General features: G+C 46.5%; 1 pseudogene; it reads left to right on the top strand.

Moving 5' to 3' along the window:
• Positions 1-276: 276 nt before the first annotated feature.
• LOC147092447 (uncharacterized) lies at positions 277-23,215 on the top strand (annotated as a pseudogene).
• The last annotated feature ends 170 nt before the right edge of the window (positions 23,216-23,385 follow it).

Genomic DNA, 23,385 nt, shown 5'->3' with positions numbered 1-23,385 from the left:
CCTGACTGACCTGTTTGGACACCATTCACACCTTTGATTGCTGTGATTATCTCTCTGCCGAGGTGTGCTAAAGCGCAGTTAGAAAGATTACCTGTAATCATCTGGCAGTTTTCTCTGACTATATATGCTGTGCCTATATGTTTCTCTTCACTTCACCTGACGAAGGAACAGCGCTCCGAAAGCTTGTGATTTCAAATAAAGCTGTTGGACTATAACCTGGTGTTGTGTGACTTCCTACATTTGTCCACCCCAGTCCAACGCCGGCTTCTCCACATCATGGCTACTATTGACACCACAAACTGCCGGCTCAAAGTGGAGAGGATCTCCAAGAAGATCGCGCATATCGACACAGGCATCAAGTTTCTACAGAGATGCAAGAAAGCAGACAAGATCCCGAAAGGACTATAGATCACGAACCCACTCAAGTCGACCTACAACACAGGCTATGCTGAGAGACTCTGCCGTCGTACCTCTTGCACACTCCTCAACCATCTCGTACACCAGCTCTACAGCAGACGCCGCAAACTCAAAACCAAGATAGAGTCCATGTTCTCAGCTTGTGCTCAGGACACAGCAGACCAGCTACGAGACACCGCCAAGCAGACGAGGCAACGGAACTACACTGCCTACATGCACACCAAGAACAGGAAACTTGAGAAACTCGGCATCACCACCAGCAGCAACCAAGCCTCCACGGGTACCACGGTTGGAACCACAGAGTAGTCCATCGTCAACTTCTCCAACCACACCCTTCAACCAGACGAAATCGAAGTTCTCAGCCGAGGGCTCAATTTCTGCCCCACCACCAAAATGGACCCCATCGGCCTCACGGCAGACACAGAGGAATTCATCAGGAGAATGAGGCTCCGGGAATTCTTCCACAACTCCCAAGATGTCAGCAGCGAACCCAATAAGACAATCAATGATCCGGAACAGCAGACAGAGCGATCCGCGGTGCAGCAACCGAAGAAGAAAGAGTCAAATTGGACTCCTCCGGAGGGCTGCTGCTCTAAGCTTGACATGTATGCTCAAGCTGTCAGGAGATGCATCAACGCCAGATGCATCAGCCGCACTCACAAAACAGTCCAGAATGTCACCCGAGCACAATGCAACGCCATCCACGCCATCAAGACCAACCGCAACATCGTCATCAAACCAGCAGACAAAGGAGGAGCCATCGTCATACAGAACAGAATGGACTATTGCAAAGAAGCATACCAACAACTGGACAACCAGGAACACTACAGACAGTTACCCGCAGATCCGACCAAAGAACACACCCGCCAACTCAACAGACTGATCATAATCTTTGATCTAGACATTCAGAGCATCCTACGTGCTCTAATCCCACGTACTTCCCACGTGGGAGACTTCTACTGCCTCCCAAAGATACTCACAGCCAACACACCCGGACGTCCTATCGTATCAGGCAACGGAACCCTCTTTGGGTACATCGAGGGCATCCTGAAACCCATCATACAGGGAACCCCCAGCTTCTGTCGTGACACTACAGACTTCTTACAGAAACTCAGCACCCACGGACCAGTTGAACCAGGAATACTCCTCGCCACGATGGACGTCTCGGCACTCTACACCAGTATCCCCCACGATGACGGCATCGCTGCGACAGCCTCAGTACTCAACACCAACAACAGCCAATCTCCAGAGGCAATCCTACAACTCATCTGCTTCATCCTTGACCAAAATGTCTTCACCTTCGACAGCCAGTTCTTTACGCAAACACACGGAACAGCCATGGGGACAAAATTCGCACCCCAATACGCCAACATCTTCATGCATAAGTTCGAGCAAGACTTCTTCACTGCACAGGACCTCCAACCAACGCTATATACCAGATACATCGACGACATTTTCTTCCTATGGACCCATGCCATGTTCTCCGCAGCCTTCAACATGTCATCATCAACGACGAACACCTCACTAAGGCCATCCCCACACCTCCGCTACTCACCTTCAAACAGCCACCTAACCTCAAACAGACCATCGTTCGCAGCAAATTACCCAGCTTTCAGGAGAACAGCGACCACGCCACCACACAACACTGCCACGGCAACCTCTGCAAGACATGCCAGATCATCAACACAGATACCGTCATCACACGTGAGGACACCACCCACCAGGTACATGTTACATACTTATGTGACTCGGCCAACATTGTCTACCTTAGGGCAGCGACCCTCCGGAGGGATTCAATTTGACTCTTCTTCGGTTGCTGCACTGCGGATCCATCTGTCTGCTGTTCCAGATCATTGATTGTCTCATTGGGTTCGCTGCTGACATCTTGGGATTTGTGGAAGAATTCCCGGAGCTTCATTCTCCTGATGAATTCCTCTGTGTCTGTCGCGAGACCGATGGGGTCCATTTTGGTGGTGGGGCAGAAATTGAGCCCTCAGCTGAGAACTGCGATTTTGTCTGGTTGAAGGGTGTGGTCGGACAAGTTCATGATGGTCTTCCCTGTGGTTTCAACGGTGGTACCGGGGGAGGCTTGGTTGCTGCTGGTGGTGATGCCGAGTTTCTCAAGCTTCCTGTTCTTGGTGTGTATGTAGGCAGCGTAGTCCCGTTGCCTCGTCTGTTTGGCGGTGTCTCGTAGCTGGTCTGCTGTGTCCTGAGCACAGGCTGAGAACATGGACTCTATCTTGGGAACGGACACCGCACAACAATCACCAGGCAGGAGTGTTCCCTCCCAGTCGGGGAACACGTCAGCAGTCAAGGACATTCAGCCTCCGATCTTCAGGTAAGCATTCTCCGAGGTGGCCTTCGAGACACACGACAATGCAAAATCGTCGAGCAGAAACTGATAGCCAAGTTCCGCACTCATGAAGGCAGCCTCAACCGGGATCTTGGGTTTATGTCATGCTACATGTAACCCCACCTGACGTAGAGTCATCCAGACTCGAGTCATCGTTGGCTTGTTCTCTCTACACAGATGCGGCTGGTCCTGCTGTGATTTCCAGCAGACCCCAGCATCTGCAACATTTGACCCCTTGTGACCCCACCTCATTGTTCTTTGATGTAATGTTTTCCTGACTGACCTGTTTGGACACCATTCACACCTGTGATTGCTGTGATTATCACAGAAATCACAGAAACCCCACAGTGCAGATAGAGGCCATTTCGGCCCATCGAGCCTGCACCAACACATATCCCACCCGATCCCCGTAACCCCTACACCAACACATATCCCACCCTATCCTTGTAACCCCATGTATTTAATCCCCCTAACACTAAGGGTCAATTTATCATAGCCAATCAACCTAACCCGCACATCTTTGGACTGTGGGAGGAAACCGGAGCACCCAGAGAAAACCCACGCAAACACGGGGAGAATGTGCAAACTCCACACAGACAGTCGCCCGAGTCCGGATTCGAACCCGGGTCTCTGGCGCTGTGAGGCAACAGTGCTAACCACTATGCCACCGTGCTGCCCTATCTCTCTGCTGAGGTGTGATAAAGGGCAGTTAGACAGATTACCTGTAATCATCTGGCAGTACTCTCTGACTATATGTGCTGTGCTCATATGCAACTCTTCACTTCACCTGACGAAGGAGCAGCGCTCCGAAAGCTTGTGATTTCAAATAAAGCTGTTGGACTATCACCTGCTGTTGGGTGACTTCTTACATTTGTCCAACCCAGTCCAACACCGGCATCTCCACATCATGGCTATATTAAACTAGGCCCTGTCTCAGGTAATACTGCTCTAGACTGTTTCTCTCTTTAGAGTACACTAGACCCTGTCTCTGTTATCACTGCACTAGACCCTGTCTCTGTTTATATTACACTAGACTCTGTCTCAATTATTACTGCATTAGACCCTGCCTTTGTTTGTATTACACTAGGCCCAGCATCTGTTTATATTACACGAGACCATGTCTCTGCTAATATTACTCTAGACCCTGTCTCAATTAGTACTGCACTAGACCATGTCTCTGTTTGTATTACACTAGACCCTGTCTCAGTTATTACTGCACTAGGCCCTGTCTCTGTTATTACTGCACTCGATCATGTCTCTGTTTATATTACACTAGACTCTGTCTCTGTTATTACTGCACTAAACCCTGTCTCTGTTTATATTACACTAGATCATGTCTCTGTTTATATTACAGTAGACCCTGTCTCAGTTATTACTGCTCTAGGCCCTGTTGCTGTTGTATTACACTAGGCCTGCCTTATTCATTACTGCACTAGAGCATGTCTCTATATACATTACTCTAGAACCTGTCAATATTTATATTACACTAGACCATGTCTCTGTTTATATTAAACTCGGCCCTGTCTCTGTTTATATTACACTAGACCATGTCTCTGTTTATTTTACACTAGGTCCTGTCTCTGTTTATATTACACTAGACCATGTCTCTGTTTATATTAAACTAGGCCCTGTCTCAGGTAATACTGCTCTAGACCATGTCTCTCTTTATATTTCACTAGACCCTGACTATGTTATTACTGCACTAGACCCTGTCTCTGTTTATGCTACACTAGACTCTGTCTCAATTATTACTGCTGTTCTGCCTTATAATTGCAGGAGTTTGTTTTGTTGCCGCCAGTAGGTGGCAGTAAAGGGAAATGACCAGTAGGGTCACTCAACAGGAAGTAGTATAGCGATAGCAAACCAAGGAGGTCACAGCACAGCATGGAACGCGCTGCTAGTTAATCCACTGTAATCTTACATCGTTACGCCTTCGAAAGCATTGCCTGTGAGTTGAATGATTTCATTACATATTCATGTTTAAATGTTAGTTATATCTCATGCATTTCTTTCCATTGTCTTTTTCAGTTTTACTCCAACCCAATGCAACTGATTTGTATTGTTTCATTGACTTCATGCAAGTGTGGCATTATTAAACACAGAGCTTGGACGCTGCATCCTGACTCCATGTTGTTATTGAAAGGAGTTTGGCTGGCTGTCTAACTGCATACAGACACATACACGTAGGGAGGACAGTACAGTAAAAAGGCAAGTCATCAGCTGGCGCAACAAGCAACATTCGCAGTGCAGCACGGTGCGATCATGGACGGCAAGAGCTTCCAAGACGAGCAGAGATCTGTGACCAGCTCAAGAAGTGCACGCTCATCTAGATCATCAACAGCCAGTGTAGCAGCAGCTAGAGCCTGGGCTAAAGCTAAAGCGGCACAGGCTCGCGTGACCTTTGCTAAACAGGAACTGACTGTGAAGAAAGAGAAGGCCCGACTACAAGCAAAGGCTGCTACATTGGATGCCACGCTGGAGGCACTACACATCGAGAAAGAAGCAGCTGCCACTACTGCTGAGGCGGAGATATGGGAAGCGGCACTAGAAGCAGAGGTGGGGGAGCACCGCAGCATTGCTCGTCCTGCATCACCTCAAAGCACTGAGAGGCGGACAAGTGACTATGTCCAGGAGCAGGCTAGGACATGCACAGACATCTCCTCCTTCCCAACTTTGAACCATTTTGCACGAGAACACAGAATCATCATCACCAGCCCAACATGAGGTCACTCAGGTGGATCATTCATGCTACACTGATGATGACCCCTTCCTTGTTATTGACGACTGGTCACACGAAGGAGAGTTTGCAGCGCTCCCGAAGAAACCTGTGCCTCCATCCGCCGCTCCCAACCACTTGGAAGGTACTTATGCCAAAATTCCTCACATTAAAAAAGAACCCTTTTTAAAGGCTAGAACAGGTCATCCGGCATGGCAGTCTCCCATCCAATCGCGGCCCTTCCGATGCGATCATACTCTGGCAACCCATGCACAGACTCCTAATATGACAGCCATTGCCCAATATTTGGCACGTAGAGAACTTGTAAGGACAGGTCTCACAAAATTTGACGACAAGCCAGAGAGTTTTAGAGCATGGCAGTCATCCTTCCTTAATGCCACAGGCGGCTTGAGCCTGAGTGCTAGTGAGGAGTTGGATTTATTGTCATCATGGCTGGGCAAAGAATCGTCAGAACATGCCCGTAGGATCCAGTTTGTGTACACAAATGACCCAAGCACAGCCCTTAGAATGGTCTGGGCAAGACTCAGGGAGTGTTACTGTGCTCCTGAGGTGATAGAAAAAGCCCTCTTCAGTAAGCTGGAAAACTTTCCTAAAATAGGTAACAGAGACTACCTTAAGCTTAGAGAACTCGGAGACCTTTTAATGGAGTTACTGGCAGCCAAAACAGATGGATACTTACCTGGGCTCTCCTATTTAGATACTGCTCGCGGCATCAACCCAATAGTGGAGAAGTTGCCCCACCCTCTCCAAGAAAAATGGATCAACGTAGGCTCAAAATTCAAAGAAGACAACCACATGTGGTTTCCCCCATTTTCCTTCTTTGTGAACTTTATCTGCAGTGAGGCCAGAATTAGAAATGATCCAAGCTTTGCCCTGTCCAGCTGCTGTAGTGGATCCTCAAAGTATGAGAAGCCCATGTCAATGTACGTAGGCACAAGAATGCCTATATCTGTGCAAAGGATGGATGTCACTGCAAAGACCGACATCTGCATAGATGTAGCAAAGAATGAAGACGATCCCGGAAAACACTGCCCCATCCATCATAAGCCTCATCTGCTCGCAAAATGTAGAGGCTTCAGAAACAAGACCATAGATGAACGCAGAGCCTACCTCAAAGATAATGGGATATGTTTTAGGTGTTGCACCTCCGTTTCCCACACTGCAAGAGACTGTAGGATAGCGTTGAGATGCAGGGAGTGTGAGAGTGACCGCCACAGCACAGCTATGCACCCAGGTCCTACCCCCACAACGGAAAAGCCAACCATCAAAGACTCTGAGCCCGGAGGCGAGAGAAAGGTAACCCTTACCACTGCACCAATAGTGAGCTCCATATGCACTGAGGTGTGTGGCCAAGGCCTCACAGGACGATCGTGTTCCAAAATATGCCTTGTAAGAGTCTACCCACAAGGACAGCGTGACCGCTCAGTTAACATGTACGCAATACTCGATGACCAAAGTAACCGGTCACTCGCATGGTCAGACTTTTTGACATATTTGGCATCGAGAGTAGCCCAGCCCCTTACTCACTGAGAATCTGTGCCAGATTCTTGGAGATGGCAGGAAGGAAAGCAGATGGGTTCTGTGCTGAGGCAGTAAGTGAAGGGGTGAGCATAGACTTACCGCCACTGATAGAGTGCAGTGAAATCCCGAACAACCGATCGGAGATACCAATGCCTGAGACAGCACTTCACCATGCCCACCTAAAGCCCATAGCTGCACGCATCCCAGCATTGGATCCAAAGGCCCAGATTCTCCTCCTGCTCGGGAGAGATGTGGTGAGGGTGCATAAGGTGAGAGAGCAAGTTAACGGACCACACGATGCCCCCTTTGCCCAAAGACTCGACTTAGGCTGGGTGCTCGTGGGAGAAGTGTGCCTAGGCCAAGCTCACAAGCCCAACGTAAGCACCTTTAAGACCAACGTGCTAGAAAGCGGACGACCCACTCTCCTCACTCCCTGCCCAAGTCACATCCACCCGAAAGAGAGAGCGAGCTACGGCGGGGAGCAACAAGGTGATTTCTCTCACACAGCATGGGGGTGCTCGGCTGACACCAGAGCTGTCGACAAACTGGGGCACACCGTGGTTGGAAAAGACACAATACAGTTTGTGGAGAGACATTTTTATGTTGATGATGGCCTCATATCCTTACCTTCAGAAGCAGAAACCATCAACCTGCGGAAGCGTACTCAAGCTTCATTAGCACAGTCCAACCTGAGGCTGCACAAAATTGCCTCAAACAGTGCAGCAGTGATGAAGGCCTTTCCAGCTGAGGATCTCGCCAAGGGCATTAAAGACTTAGACCTCAGCGACGAAACCATGCCAGCCCAGCTAAGCCTTGGTCTACGTTGGGAAATTGAATCTGACACCTTCACCTTTGCAGTGTCTGTCAGTGACAAGCCATTTACATGCCGTGGAGTGCTGTCAATGGTCAACTCGCTCTTTGACCCTCTCGGCATGGTGGCGCCCGTGACTATTCAGGGAAGAGCCCTACTATGAGAACTCTGCACAGACACGAGAGACTGGGACTCTCCACTGCCCGAAGGCAGGTTAACAGAATGGGAGACATGGAGAAATTCTCTCAAAAATCTAAAAAATCTTCATATCCCACGCACCTACTCACCAGACACACTCTCCAAATCCAAATGCACCGAGTTGTGTGTATTCTCAGATGCGTCCGAGAATGCTATTGGCGCGGTAGCCTACCTGAGATCCCTGGATGATGAGGGCCAAAGCAACGTGGGATTTGTCCTGGGAAAGGCGAAGTTGACACCTCGGCCAGAGCCCACCATACCACGCCTGGAGTTATGCACTGCAGTATTAGCGGTGGAGATGACGGATCTCATCCTGGATGAGATAGATTTCAAGCTTGATGCAGTGAAATTCTACTCTGACAGCAAAGTTGTGCTCGGTTACATCTCTGTAAAGTCCGCGCCTCAATCATACACGGGCTTCGGGAGAACAGTTTAACAGGTACTTTACTGAACAAGAGGCAGCTTGAAACTGAAACTACAGAAGCCTGCTAGGGCCTTTTATACAGGGGTGGTCACTGCCGGTACTGCAGTCTAAGACCAGTTATTCCCTTAAAGGTACATACACAACAATTCCTCCCCTTTTAGATAAACAGTACATAACATTCATTTAACAACTAAATAATAACTAATTACAATTACAATTTTCTCAGTAATATATACATCAACTGAAATAGTCATTTATAAGTTCAGTCTTTGAGGAGGCTTCCTGATCTGGACTGGATAGCGCCTTTCTCGAGTATCCTGTTCTGGCGGTGGAGTCAATTCTGGCTCATTGTCATTGGTTGGTTCGACAGCTTCCAATACCCCTGCTTCTGAGGTAGATGCAATCTGCACTTCGGGCTCATTACCAGGTGCACATGCTTGTGGTACAGGTTTGGCTTGTTCCTGTGACTCTAGAATCTGGTCAGCATGGCGTCTCACGATGCTCTCTCCAACGTCCACTGTGTACATTAGTGGTCCCTGCTGTGTGCATATCGTGCCTGGCTGCCATTTTTCTGTTCGGTAGTCGCGGGCCAAGACTGGTTGCCCTATCTTGAAGCTCCTGGTTGGCTTCTCATTTATGTGCTGGAACTGCTTATCCTCAACATCTCGTCTTATGTTTGGTTTGAGCAAATCCAAGCGACATCTTAGTCTCCGGTTGAAAATCAGTACGGCTGGAGTTTGGCAGTGGTATGTCGTCATTATACATTGCCTTTATGGCCTTTTTAAAGGTCTGAACAAACCTCTCAGCCAATCCATTTGTGGCTGGATGATACGGGGCAGATGTGTAATGTTTCACCCCATTATTCTTCAGGAACCTCCGGAAATCCTCAGACACAAACTGTGGGCCATTGTCGGAACAGATCTGTTCTGGCAACCCATTCCTGGTGAAGATGGTCCTTAGGACTGCAATAGTTTTCTCCGTGGTGGTGGAGGACATTTTAATGAGCTCTGGCCATTTCAAATGGGCGTCCACAGCGATTAGAAACATTGAGTCCATAAATGGACCAGCGAAATCAATGTGTACCCATTGCCATGGAGATGAGGGCCACTCCCATGGATGTAGCGGGGCCTGTGGTGGAGCGTTTTGGACCTTCTGGCATCCTGTGCATCTCTTCGTTATATCCTCGATTTCTTTATCGATTCCCAGCCACCACACAAACGCCCTGGCTAGGCTCTTCATTTTTACCCCTCCCAGATGACCCTTGTGAAGCTCATTGAGTACTCTATCTCTCAACTTGGGTGGAATTACCACTCGGGATCCACACATCAAGGTTCCCCAGCACACTGACAGCTGTTCCCTCCTTGGCGAGAATGCTGGCAACAGTGAGTCGCCATATGCTGGCCATCCCTTCACCGTCAAATCATAGACCCGAGAGAGTGTCGGGTCATTTCGGGTTTCCTTCTCAATACTTGCGTTTGTAACAGGCAAACATTCGACTTTGGTCGCATGGAATATCTCCACCGGGTCCACTGCAGGTGCTTCTTCCGCCATAGGCAACGGTAGGCACGACAGCCCATCAGCGTTTCCATGTTGTTTCGTACCTTTGTACTCTATGTCATACTGATGTGCCCCAGAAAAAATGACCATCTTTGCAGCCGTTGCGCCATCATCACCGGAACGCCCTTCTTTGGGTTAAAAATTGAGACCAGGGGTTGATGATCAGTCAGGGTGAATATCTGCCCATGCAGATAGTGATTGAACTTCTTCACCCCCCACACCAGGCTGAGGGCCTCCCTGTCAATCTGGGCATAGTTACGCTCGGCTGAGGTTAGTGATCGTGACGCAAAGGCTATTGGCCTCCCTGAACCATCACGGAATTTGTGTGACAGCACCGCTCCAATGCCGTAAGGTGACGCATCACATGCCAACCGAATCAGTAGTGTTGGGTTGTAGTGGGCCAATACTTCTTTTGAAGTGATTTGGCATTTACATTCCTGAAAGGCACGCTTACACTCATCACTCCATTTCCATGTTACACCAGTTTGAAGGAGGGCGTTCAGTGGGTGCAGAATTGTAGATAAATTCGGCAAGAACTTATGGTAGTAGTTCACCAACCCGAGGAACGACCTCAGTTGCGACACATTTTCTGGTGCTGGAGCCTTGACTACAGCCTCAATCTTGTCCGGCGACTTATGCAACCCTTCCTCATCAATCATGTGACCACAATACAAGTTTTGCCTCCTGAAGAACTCACATTTGGGACGGTTGGCTCGTAGCCCATATTCCTGCAATCTCGTGAGCACCTGTTCCAGGTTGGCAAGGTGTTCATTGTCATTTTCGTCCATAACCAGGATGTCGTCCAAATAACACTGGATCCCCGGGATCCCTTGCAGGACTTGTTCCATTGCCCTCTGCCACATAGCCGGGGCCGATGCTACCCCAAATACCAGTCGATTGTACTGGTAAAGGCCTTTGTGAGTGTTTATTGTGAGGTATTTCCTAGATGCTTCTTCCACCTCCATTTGTAGATACGCTTGAGCCAGGTCAATCTTTGTAAAACGTTTCCCTCCAGATAGCGAGGTGAAAATATCTTCTATCCGCGGAAGCGGATACTGTACTGTGTGCAGGACTGGGTTCACAGTCAACTTGAAGTCCCCACAGATGCAAACCTTCCTTGGTTCCCCAGGCGTGCTGCTCAATGCTTTCTTCATTACAGGAACGATGGGTGTGGCCCACTCGCTCCAGTCCACCTTAGACAGCACCCCCGAACGCTCCAGACTCTCCAGTTCAGCAGCCACAGCTGGGCGTATGACACCGGTCTGGCCTTGAAAAATTTTGGGGTTGCGTTATCCTCAATCTTTATGGTTGCCTTTACTCCTTTTAGAGTCCCAAGTCCTTGTTGGAACACCTATTCCGCGTCAGATAGAATTTGTGACAGACGTCCAGGTGCGACGTCATCATCTGTTTTGTCAGTCACAGTTAGTGCCAGAATGGAATGCCAATCCAATTGTAGTCTTCGGATCCATTCACGTCCCAATAATGGTGGTCCTCCATCTCGTAGTATATAAATGTATAGTTTCTGTGTTTCCTTTCCGTTATATTCAACTGGCACCCTTATTTTTCCCCTGGGGTAGACCTTTTGCCCCGTGTATGTCTTCAATACAATGGACGTGTCCTTTAAGGGTATGTGTGAGAATAGCCGCTCATAGTCTCGTCGATTCATGACAGTTAGGGCTGATCCTGTGTCTAATTTCATCTTCACTGGGGACCCTGCTATCATGAGGGTGACCCAAATGGTTCGGTGATCTTCTTTTGCGATCACGTTGTGTAACTTTAAACAACTTAGTCACCTGCTCCCGGAGTCCTTATCACTCTCCTGATCTTCTGAACTACTATCTGTCAGTTTCTTTACTTTTCTGTACTGTTCCTTAGTAGTTCTTGTCGTGTTGGTCTTCTTTCCCGACCTGCAGACTCTTGCTATATGTCCCATTTTCCCGCATTGCCTGCATATTTTGTCTTTAAACCAGCAGTCCTTCTGCTCATGGGTTGTTCTGCCGCAGCGATAGCACTTTTCGGCTCCATACGCCATTTCGTTAGCGCTGTATTCTTGTGGTTTCTGTTGTATTTCCGCAGCTCCCCGTGCTGCTGCTTTGTAGGATACTGCCACGCTGAAAGCCTGTTCTAACATCAGGTCCTTTTTTGAAAGTAGTCGTTTCTGGGTTTCTTCACTCTGGAGCCCGCAGACAAACTTATCCCGTAAGGTGCCTGCCAGTCCTGCTCCGAACTGGCAGTGCTTCGATAACTTGCGTAGTTCCGTAAGATAGTCAGCATTGCTCTCATCTTTGTGCTGGTTTCTTTTATGGAACTTGAATCTTTCTGCTATCAGCAGTGGTGTAGGGCTTAGATGTTCCTGTAAGATATGAACAATCTCCTCAAAACCTTTCTCCATTGGTTTAGCTGGGGTAATTAAATTCCGCAATAGGCCGTACGTACTCACACCCATCAGATTTAATAATACCGACGCCCTCTTTCCATCAGCCACCTCATTTGCCTTGCAGTACACTTCAATTCTTTCCACATACGTGGTCCAGTTTTCTACCTCGTTGTCGAAAGCAGTGTTACTGCCACTTTTCGGCATCTTGGGCGATTTAAAATGGCGCCTCCCGCGCTTTTGCTTCTTCCCCAACTGGATAAAATGGCGCCTCCCGCGCTTTTGCTTCTTCCCCTTACTGCCACGCTGCTCCTAGCGTTCCACGGGTTAATGGCAGCGACCCGCAGCTTCGGCGCGTCTCACTTTCCTTCCCCCCCGTTTAGTTTCTCTCCGCGGTCCTGTTCTCGAGCACCGACCGCGCCCTGTGCACTCCACCCTCTCTCTCTTGTTTTCTTTTCCTGGCAACGATTTTGCGTTGTCGTCGAGCAGAAACTGATACCCAAGTTCCGCACCCATGAGGACGGCCGCAACCGAGATCTTGGGTTCCTGTCACGCTACTTGTAACCCCACCTGATGCAGGGTCATCCAGACTCGAGTTGACATTGGCTTGTTCTCTCTACACAGATGCGGCCGTAACGGCTGTGATTTCCAGCAAAGAAAATGTTTTTTGTCTTTATTTGTTTTTCATACAGACCCCAGCATCTGCAATATTTGACCCCTTGTGACCCCACCTCATTGTTCTTTGATGTAATGTTTTCCTGACAGACCTGTTTGGACACCATTCACACCTTTGATTGCTGTGATTATTTCTCTGCCGAGGTTTAATAAATGGCAGTTGGAATCATTACCTGTAAACATCTGACATGATTCTCTGACTATATAAGCTGTGTCTTTATGCATTTCTCCACTTCACCTGACGAAGGAGCAGCGCTCCGAAAGCTTGTGATTTGTGGTGTTGTGTGGCTTCTTACAAATATTACACTAGACCATGTCTCTGCTTATATTACACTAGACCCTGTCTCTGTTATTACTGCACTAGACCATGTCTCTGTTTATATTACACTAGACCCTGTCTCTGTTATTACTGCACTAGATCATGTCTCTGTTTATATTACACTAGACCCTGTCTCTGTTATTACTGCAGTAGATCATGTCTCTGTTTATATTACACAAGACTCTGTCTCTGTTATTACTGCACTAGATCATGTATCTGTTTATATTACACTAGACCCTGTACTGCAGTAGATCATGTCTCTGTTTATATTACACTAGACCCTGTCTCTGTTATTACTGCACTAGATCATGTCTCTGTTTATATTACACTAGACCCTGTCTCTGTTATTACTGCAGTAGATCATGTCTCTGTTTATATTACACTAGACTCTGTCACTGTTTATATTACACTAGACCCTGTCTCTGTTATTACTGCACTAGACCATGTCTCTCTTTATATTACACTCGGCCCTGTCTCTGTTTATATTACACTAGGCCCTGTCTCTGTTATTACTGCACCAGACCATGTCTTGTTTGTAATACACTAGGCCCTGTCTCTGTTATTACTGCACTAGACCCTGTCTCTGTATTTATTGCACTAGACCATGTCTCTGTTAATATTACACTAGGCCCTGCCTCTGTTTATATTACACTTGTCCCTGTCTCTGTTACTATTGCATTAGATCGTGTCTCTGTTAATATTACACTAGACCTTGTCTCTGTTATTACTGCACTAGATCATGTCTTGTTTATATTTCACTAGGCCCTGTCTCTGGTAATATTACACTAGAGCCTGTCTCTGTTATTACTGCACTAGTTCATGTCGCTGTTTGTATTACACTAGGCCCTGTCTCTGTTAATACTGTACTAGACCATGTCTCTGTTTATATTACACTAGACCCTGTCTCTGTTTATATTTCTCTAGATCATGTCTCTGTTTCTATTACATGAGACCCTGTCTCTGTTATTACTACACTAGACCATGTCTCTGCTTATATTACACTAGACCCTGTCTGTGTTATTACTGCACTAGATCATTTTTCTGTTTATATTACACTAGGCTATGTCTCTGTTATTACTGCACTAGATCATGCCTCTGTTTATATTACACTGGACCATGTCTCAGATATTACTGCACTAGATCATGTCTCAGGAGATGCAACACATGCCCTTTTACCTCCTCCCTTCCCACTGTCCATGGCCCCAAACACCCCTTCCAGGTGAAACAGCGATTTACTTGTACTTCTTGCAATTTAATATACTGTATTCGCTGCTCATGATGCGGTCTCCTCTACATTGGGGAGACCAAATGCAGATTGGGCGACTGCTTTGCGGAACACCTCCATTCAGTCCGTATGGGTGACCCTGAGCTTCCGGTCACCTGTCACTTTAATTCACCGCTTCACTCCCACTCTGATCTCTCTGTCCTCGGGATATTGCATTGTTCCAATGAAACTCAACGTAAGCTCGAGGAACAGCACCTCATCTTTTGATTGGGCACTTTGCAGTCTGCTGGACTCAACATTGAGTTCAACAATTTCAGATAATTATCCCTGCCCCCATTTTTCATGCAGTATGATTTTTGCCATTCCCATTTGCAACATTTTATCTTTCCTGCCTCTTACAAAAGTACAGGATGTTCTTTCTATTTCTTCCTCCCCTCCTAACCACCACCCCCCCGCATCTGCACCTGCTTAATATCTGTTCCATCTCCAGCTTTTTCCAGTTCTGATGAAGGGTCCCAGACCTGAAACGTTAACTCTGTTTCTCTCTCCACGGATGCTGCCTGGCCTGCTGAGTATTTCCAGCATTTTCTGTTGTTATCTCAGATTTCCAGCATCCGCAGTATTTTGCAACTCTGTTTATATTACACTGGACCCTGTCTCTGTTAATACTGCACTAGATCATGTCTCTATTTATATTACACTACACCTTGTCTCTGTTTATATTGCACTAGGTCATGTCTCTGTTTATATTACACTAGACCTTGTCTCTGTTTATATTGCACTAGGTCATGTCTCTGTTTATATTACACTAGACCCTGTCTCTGTTTATATTAAACTAGATCATGTCTCTGTTTATATTACACTAGGCCCTGTCTCTGGTAATATTACACTGGACCGTGTCTCTTTTATTACTGCACTAGATCATGTCTCTGCTTATATTACACTAGACCCTGTTTCTTTTATTACTGCACTTGGCCATGTCCCTGTTTATATTACACTAGACCCTGTCTCTGTTATTACTGCACTAGATCATGTCTCTGTTTATATTACACTAGACCCTGTCTCTGTTTTAACTGCACTAGATCATGTCTCTGTTTATATTACACTAGAGCCTGTCTCTGTTTTTACTGCACTAGATCATGTCTCTGTTTATATTACACTAGAGCCTGTCTCTGTTTTTACTGCACTAGTTCATGTCTCTGTTTATATTACACTAGAGCCTGTCTCTGTTTTTACTGCACTAGATCATGTCTCTGTTTATATTACACTAGAGCCTGTCTCTGTTTTTACTGCACTAGTTCATGTCTCTGTTTATATTACACTAGACCCTGTCTCTGTTTTAACTGCACTAGATCATGTCTCTGTTTATATTACACTAGAGCCTGTCTCTGTTTTTACTGCACTAGATCATGTCTCTGTTTATATTACACTAGAGCCTGTCTCTGTTTTTACTGCACTAGATCATGTCTCTGTTTATATTACACTAGAGCCTGTCTCTGTTTTTACTGCACTAGATCATGTCTCTGTTTATATTACACTAGAGCCTGTCTCTGTTTTTACTGCACTAGATCACGTCTCTGTTTATATTACACTAGAGCCTGTCTCTGTTTTTACTGCACTAGATCATGTCTCTGTTTATATTACACTAGACCATGTCACTGTTTTTACTGCACTAGTTCATGTCTCTGTTTATATTACACTAGACCCTGTCTCTGTTAATACTGTACTAGATCATGTCTCTGTTTATATTACACTAGACCCTGTCTCTGATTATATTACACTAGATCATGTCTCTGTTTATGTTACACTAGGCTCTGTCTCTGTTTAAATTTCACGAGACCCTGTCTCTGTTATTACTACATTAGACCATGTCTCTGCTTATATTATACTAGACCCTGTCTCTGTTATTATTGCACTAGATCATTTCTCTGTTTATATTACACTAGGCCCTGTCTCTGTTATTACTGCACTAGGTCATGTCTCTGTTTATATTACACTGGACCCTGTCTCTTTTATTACTGCACTAGGCCCTGTCTCTGTTTATATTACACTGGACCCTATCTCAGTTATTACTGCTCCAAACCATGTTTGTGTATGTATTACACTAGGCCTGCCTCTGTTATTAATGCACTGGAACATATCTCTCTTTATATTATACTAAACCCTGTCTCTGTTATTACTGCAATAGGTCATGTCTCTGTTTATATTACACTAGACCCTGTCTCTCTTTATATTACACTAGACCCTGTCTCATTATTATTGCACAAGGCCCTGTCTCTGATCATATTACACTAGACCCTGCCTCAGTTAATACTGCTCCAGACCATGTCTCTGTTTGTATTACACTAGGCCTCTCTCAGTTATTAATGCATTGGAACATGTCTCTGTTTATATTATACTAGACTCTGCCTCTGTTATTACTGCACTAGACCATGTTTTGTTTGTAATACACTAAGCCCTGTCTGTGTTATTACTGCACTAGACCATGTCTCTGTTTATATTACACATGGCCCTGTCTCAGTTATTACTGCACTAGGCATGTCTCTGTTTATATCACACTACACCCTGTCTCTCCTTATATTCGACTAGGCCCTGTCTCTGTTATTACTGCATTAGGCAATGTCTCTGTTTATATTACTCTAGACCCAGTCTCTCTTTATATTACTCTAGACCCGGTCTCTGTTATTACTACACAAGGCTCTGTCTCTGTTCATATTACACTAGACCCTGTCTGTGTTATTACTGCACTAGAGCATGCCTCTGATAATATTACACTAGGCCCTGTCTCTGTTATTACTGCACTAGACCATGTCTTGTTTGTATTACACTAGAACATGTCTCTGTTTATATTATACTAGACCCTGTCTCTGTTAATTCTGCACTAGATCATGGCCTAGAAATTCAGCGGGCTGCGCCACCCATTAGCACCTTAAGAGGGCGCTAAGTGGGTCGGAAGCCACTGGCCATGCCTCCCGCTACATTCAGCGGGACGCTAATGGCGGCGCTAGCCGTTAGCGCTGCGCCGCTACCGATGACATCATCGGTGTGCGCAGCGTCCCGCTAACACCCCGATCATGATATTTAGATGCGCCCCCTGCTTTAAAGCCGGATGCTATGTGCGGCGGTAGAGGCGCTAATTAAAGGAGAGGTGCGGGGCGGCCATTTTTGTTGCTGGCCACCTGCCAGCACCTCTCTGCGCTGCCGTCCCCAGCCTCCTGAGTGCCCCCCACCACCGCGGAATGCCGACTGCGTTCCAAGAGCTCGGCACTTCTCCTCGGTGCCGGGCTCTTTTGCCAGCACTCGTGATCCTCGATCGCGCTGCACAAGGCCCCTCCCCTTTAAGAACGGGAGGAAGGCCTGCAGTACCGCAGCATGCCGTGCCACAGCATGTGGCGCTGCAGCACGTTGCGCAGCAATATTCAGTTGCAGCGCCCCAAGAGGGATGCGGAGCGCCCCCAGTAGCGCCGCGCTTCCCTCTGGGGCGCGCCAACTGAATTTCCGGCGGGTTGTCGCGGGCGGGTGGTCGCGACTGCTACTTTTAGTGCCCTGGGGAGGCTGGCACCCCAAACGGGGCAATAGTGAATTTCTAGGCCTATGTTTCTATTTATATTACACTCGGCCCTGTCTCTGTTTATCTTACACCAGGCCCTGTCTCTTTTATCACTGCAGTAGATTATGTCTCTGTTTATATTACACTAGACCCTGTCTCTGTTATTACTGCAATAGGTCATGTCTCTGATAATATTACACTAGACACGGTCTCAGTTATTACTGCACTAGCCCATGTCTCTGTTTATATCACACTAGACCCTGTCTCTGTTATTACTACACTAGGCCCTGTCTCTGTTATTACTGCACTAGACCATGTCTCTGTTAATATTACACTAGACCATGTCTCTGTTATTACTGCACTAGACCCTGTCTCTCTTTATATTACACTAGACCCTGTCTCTGTTATTACTATATGGGCCCTCTCTCTGTTTATACTACACTAGGCCCTGTCTCTGTTATTACTGCACTAGACCCTGTCTCTGTATTTACTGCTCTAGACCATGCCTCTGTTAATATTACACGAGGCCCTGCCTCTGTTTATATTACATGCGTCCCTGTCCCTGTTACTGTTGTGTCCGTGTATAATAAGACACAGACTGCGGAGAACGGTACAACAGGTGTTTACTCAACATGGCTCACACTGCAACTGATCTGTACAGATTACTACTCAGTGTTATATACAGGTGTGGTCACTGCCGGTACTGCAGTATACATGAGCAGTAAAACATAGTTCCCCCCCTTAAAGGTATATACATTACAATTCCTCCCCTTTTAGATTAACAGTACCATAACACTCATTTAACAATTAAATATCAAACTAATTACAATTAACATTTTTAACATGCAACATTAGCTGAAAATAGTCTATTTATATATTCAGTCTTTGGGGAGGCTTCCTGATCCTTTCTGGATAGCGCCTTTCCCGATTGTCTTGCTCTTGGTGCAGAGGTGATTCTGGCCCCCTGTCGTCGGTTGGTTCATCAGCTTCCGATGCTACTGTTTCTGGGGTAGATGCGACCTGTACATCGGGTTCATCACCAGGTACGTATGGGCGAGGCATGGGGTTGACTTGTTCCTGTGACTCTAGGATCTGGTCAGCTAGGCGTCTCACGATGCTCTCCCCAACGTCCACTGTGTGCATTCGTGGCCCCTGCCGTGTGCATATTGTTCCTGGCTGCCATTTTTCTGTTCGGTAGTCGCGGGCCAAGACTGGTTGCCCTACATTGAAGCTCCTTGTTAGCTTCTCGTGGATGTGCTGGAATTCCCTACTCTCAACATCTCTTCATATGTTTGGTCTGAGCAAATCCAGGCGAGAACTTAACCTTTGGTTAAAGAACATCATGGCTGGGGCCTGGTTGGTGACTGCATGCATCGCATTCCGGTAGGCGAACAGGAAATTGTCCACCTTGTGCTGCAGCGGAATTTTGTCATTGTACATAGCCTTTATTGCCTTCTTAAAGGTTTGTACGAACCTCTCAGCCAATCCATTTGTGGCTGGATGATACGGGGCGGATGTGTAATGCCTTACCCCATTCTTTTTCAAGAACCTCCGGAACTCTTCGGACACAAACTGTAGTCCGTTGTCGGAGCAAATCTGTTCTGGCAAGCCATTCTTGGCAAAAATGGTCCGTAGGACTGCAATAGTTTTCTCCGTGGTGGTGGAGGACATTTTGATGACCTCAGGCCATTTCGAGTGCGCATCAACAGCTATTAAAAACATTGAGTCCATGAATGGACCAGCAAAATCAATATGCACCCGTTGCCATGGAGATGAGGGCCACTCCCATGGGTGTAGAGGGGCCTGTGGTGGTGCATTTTGGACTTTCTGGCATCCTGAGCAGCTCTTGGTCAGATCCTCGATTTGTTTATCGATTCCCGGCCACCACACATGATAGCCCATCAGCATTTCCATGCCGTTTCGTGCCCTTATATTCAATCTCATAGTGGTGCGCCCCTAGAAAAAGTGACCATCTTTGTAGTCGTTGCGCAGTCATCACCGGAACGCCCTTTTTCGGATTAAAAATGGAGACAAGAGGCTGGTGATCAGTCAGCAAGGTGAACTTCTGCCCGTGCAGACAGTGATTGAACTTTTTCACTCCCCACACTAGGCTGAGGGCCTCCCTGTCAATCTGGGCGTTGTTACGCTCAGCTGAGGTTAGTGATCGTGACGCGAAGGCTATTGGCCTCTCTGAGCCGTCCGAGAATTTGTGCGACAGCACCGCTCCAATGCCGTAGGGTGACGCATCACATGCCAACCGAATTGGTAATGCTGGGTTGTAATGGGTCAATACCTCTTTCGATGTGATTAGTGTTTTGCTCTTCTGGAAAGCTCGTCTACATTCGTCACTCCACTTCCATGGCACCCCAGTTTGCAGCAGGGTGTTCAGTTATTACTGCTCTAGACCATGTCTCTGTTTGTATTACACTGGAACCTATATCTGTTTATATTACACTAGGCCTGCCTCAGTTATTACTGTGCTAGACCCTGTCTCTGTTTATATTACACTAGACCATGTCTCTCTTTAATTATACTAGAAACTGTTTATCTTTATATTTCACTAGGTCATGTCTCTGTTTATAATACACTAGACCCTGTCTCTCTTTATATTACACTAGACCCTGTCTGTGTTATTACTGCACTAGAGCATGTCTCTGATAATATTACACTTGACCCTGTCTCAGTTATAACTGCTCCAGACCATGTCTCTGTTTGTATTACACTAGGCCTGCCTCTGGTATTATTGCACTGGAACATGTCTCTGTTTATATTATACCAGACTCTGTCTCTTTTATTACTGCACTGGACCATGTCTTGTTTGTATTTCACTAGGCCCTGTCTCTGTTATTACTGCACAAACACTGTCTCTGTTATTACTGCAGTAGACCATGTCTCTGTTAATATTACACTAGTCCCTGTCTCTGTTCATATTACACTAGACCTTGTCTCTGTTAATATTACACTAGTCCCTGCCTCATTTAGTACGGCACTAGACCTGTTTTTATTACACTGGACCGGTCTCAGTTATTACCGCACTAGACCATGTCTCTGTTTGTATTACACTAGAACCTGTTTCTGTTTATATTACACTACACCCTGTCTCTGTTATTACTGTGTTAGACCCTATCTTGTTTATATTACACTAGACCCTGTCTCTGTTTATATTATACTAGGTCCTGTTTCTATTTATATCACTGTAGGACCTGTCTCAGTTATCAATGCACTAGACTCTCTCTCTGTTAATATTACACGAGACCCTGTCTCTGTTTATATTGCACTAGACCCTGCCTCTGTTATTACTGCACTAGACCATGTCTCTGTTTATATTACACTAGACCCAGTCTCTGTTATTACTACACTAGACCATGTCTCTGTTAATATATTACACTGGGCCCTGTCTCTGTTATTACTTCACTAGACCCTGTCTTTGTTTATTTTACACAATGCCCTGCCTCAATTTATATCACAGTAGGGCCTGTCTCGGTTATCATTGCACTAGGGCATCTCTCTGTTTATATTACTCTAGGTCCTTTCTCAGTTATTACTGCATTAGACCCTGTCTCTGTTTATATTACGCTTGGCCTGTCTCTGTTTATATTACACTAGACCCTGTCTCTGTTTATTTTACACTAGACCCTGTCTCTGTTTATTTTACACTAGACCCTGTCTCTGTTTATTTTACACTAGACCCTGTCTCTGTTTATATTACACTCGGCCTGTCTCTGCTTATATTACACTAGACACTGCTTCTGCTTATTTTACACTAGACCCTGTCTCTGTTTATATTAGACTAGACCCTGTCTCTGTTTATTTTACACTCGGCCTGTCTCTGTTTATATTACACTAGACCCTGTCCCTGTTTATATTATACTTGGCCTGTTTGTGTTTATATTGTGATGAAATATGCTATTCATCAGGCACTCTGTATTCTCTGTGTTTGATTGTGCCTGTGACTGTGACAAGCAGGGGAGTTTAGTTTCAGTTTCATTTCCTTACCTGTATTGTATTGTATGTAGGGCTCCGCCCATACCTGGCCCCTACTTAAGCAGGCCCCAGCGTGTCTCACAGGCAGTACAGCAGATCTCTGGATGAGAGACACTTCTCCACTGTGTATTACGTTCTGAGTTAATAAAAGCCTTGCTTTGCTCCATTAACGTTGAGTCTCGGATTCATTGAGGCACATCATATATTACACTAGGCCCTGTCTCTGTTTATTTTACACAAGGCCCTGTCTCAATTTGAGACCTGGCCTCAGTTATTACTGCACTAGGCAACGTCTCATTTTATATTACACAAGGCCCTGTCTCAGTCCAAAATTGCAGTAGCTCGGACTGATCCCATAGCCCTGTCTTACCGCCACTATCCTCTACAGCAGTGGTCAGCACCATACGGCCCGCGGGCCTTATCCTGCCCACTAAGTCATTGTATCTGGCCTGCTGGATGGGACAGAAATAGAACGCAAGCTGGAGCTCAAGCTGCACATTAGTCTGTCCACTCTCACTTCTCGTGGGCCAGAGACGGACCTGGACTGCAGCCAAGGAAAAACATAGTAATACTTAATTCAATTAATAATTCGCCGAAGCGCTTCTCCCCGTCTCGATCTTAAAGGGATCCATTCCGTGATGTGGGGCCCCAATGGCGGACGTCCGTATCCAAAATGCACTGCGTACTCGATTATGCCCTATCTATTTTAGAGTCGCGTCATGGCTGCTCATCTCCATGACCCTTTTACCAAAGGAAAAGACTGGCACTGCGTCTTTCCTCTCCCGGTACCCCAAGTACGACAGCAGGCGCATCTCATTTGCCACCAATTGGGACTGCATTGGTAATCTTGGCAGAGAGACATAAGGATGACTGAAGTGGAAAATTGATGCTGACACAGGCTCTAAAATGGGTAAAATTCTATTTCACAGCACTGATTTACAAAGGCCAGGAGATGCAAAAACATTTTCAGCTTTTATCTTTGATTCATTTCTGAGCAGTATCAAACACAGTTTGCGCATTATCTTCTCCAGCAGCAGGAGCTGGTGTGCGGCCTGCGCAGGAACGCATGATTGGTACATGACTGGCCGTGTCAGCTGTGGCTCAGTTGGTAGCCCTCTCGCCTCTGAGTCAGAAGGTTGTGGGTCCATGTCAGGACTTGAGCACAAAAAGCTAGGCTGACACTCCAGTGCAGTGCTGAGGGAGTGCTGCACTGTTGGAGGTGAAACCGAGACCCCATCTG

This window comes from Somniosus microcephalus, unplaced genomic scaffold (assembly GCF_052327205.1).
Source record: "Somniosus microcephalus isolate GS21.2 unplaced genomic scaffold, FLI_Smic_1.0 unresolved_chr2, whole genome shotgun sequence".
Lineage (NCBI taxonomy): Eukaryota > Metazoa > Chordata > Chondrichthyes > Squaliformes > Somniosidae > Somniosus > Somniosus microcephalus.
This window is presented reverse-complemented; position numbering and strand designations above follow the sequence as displayed.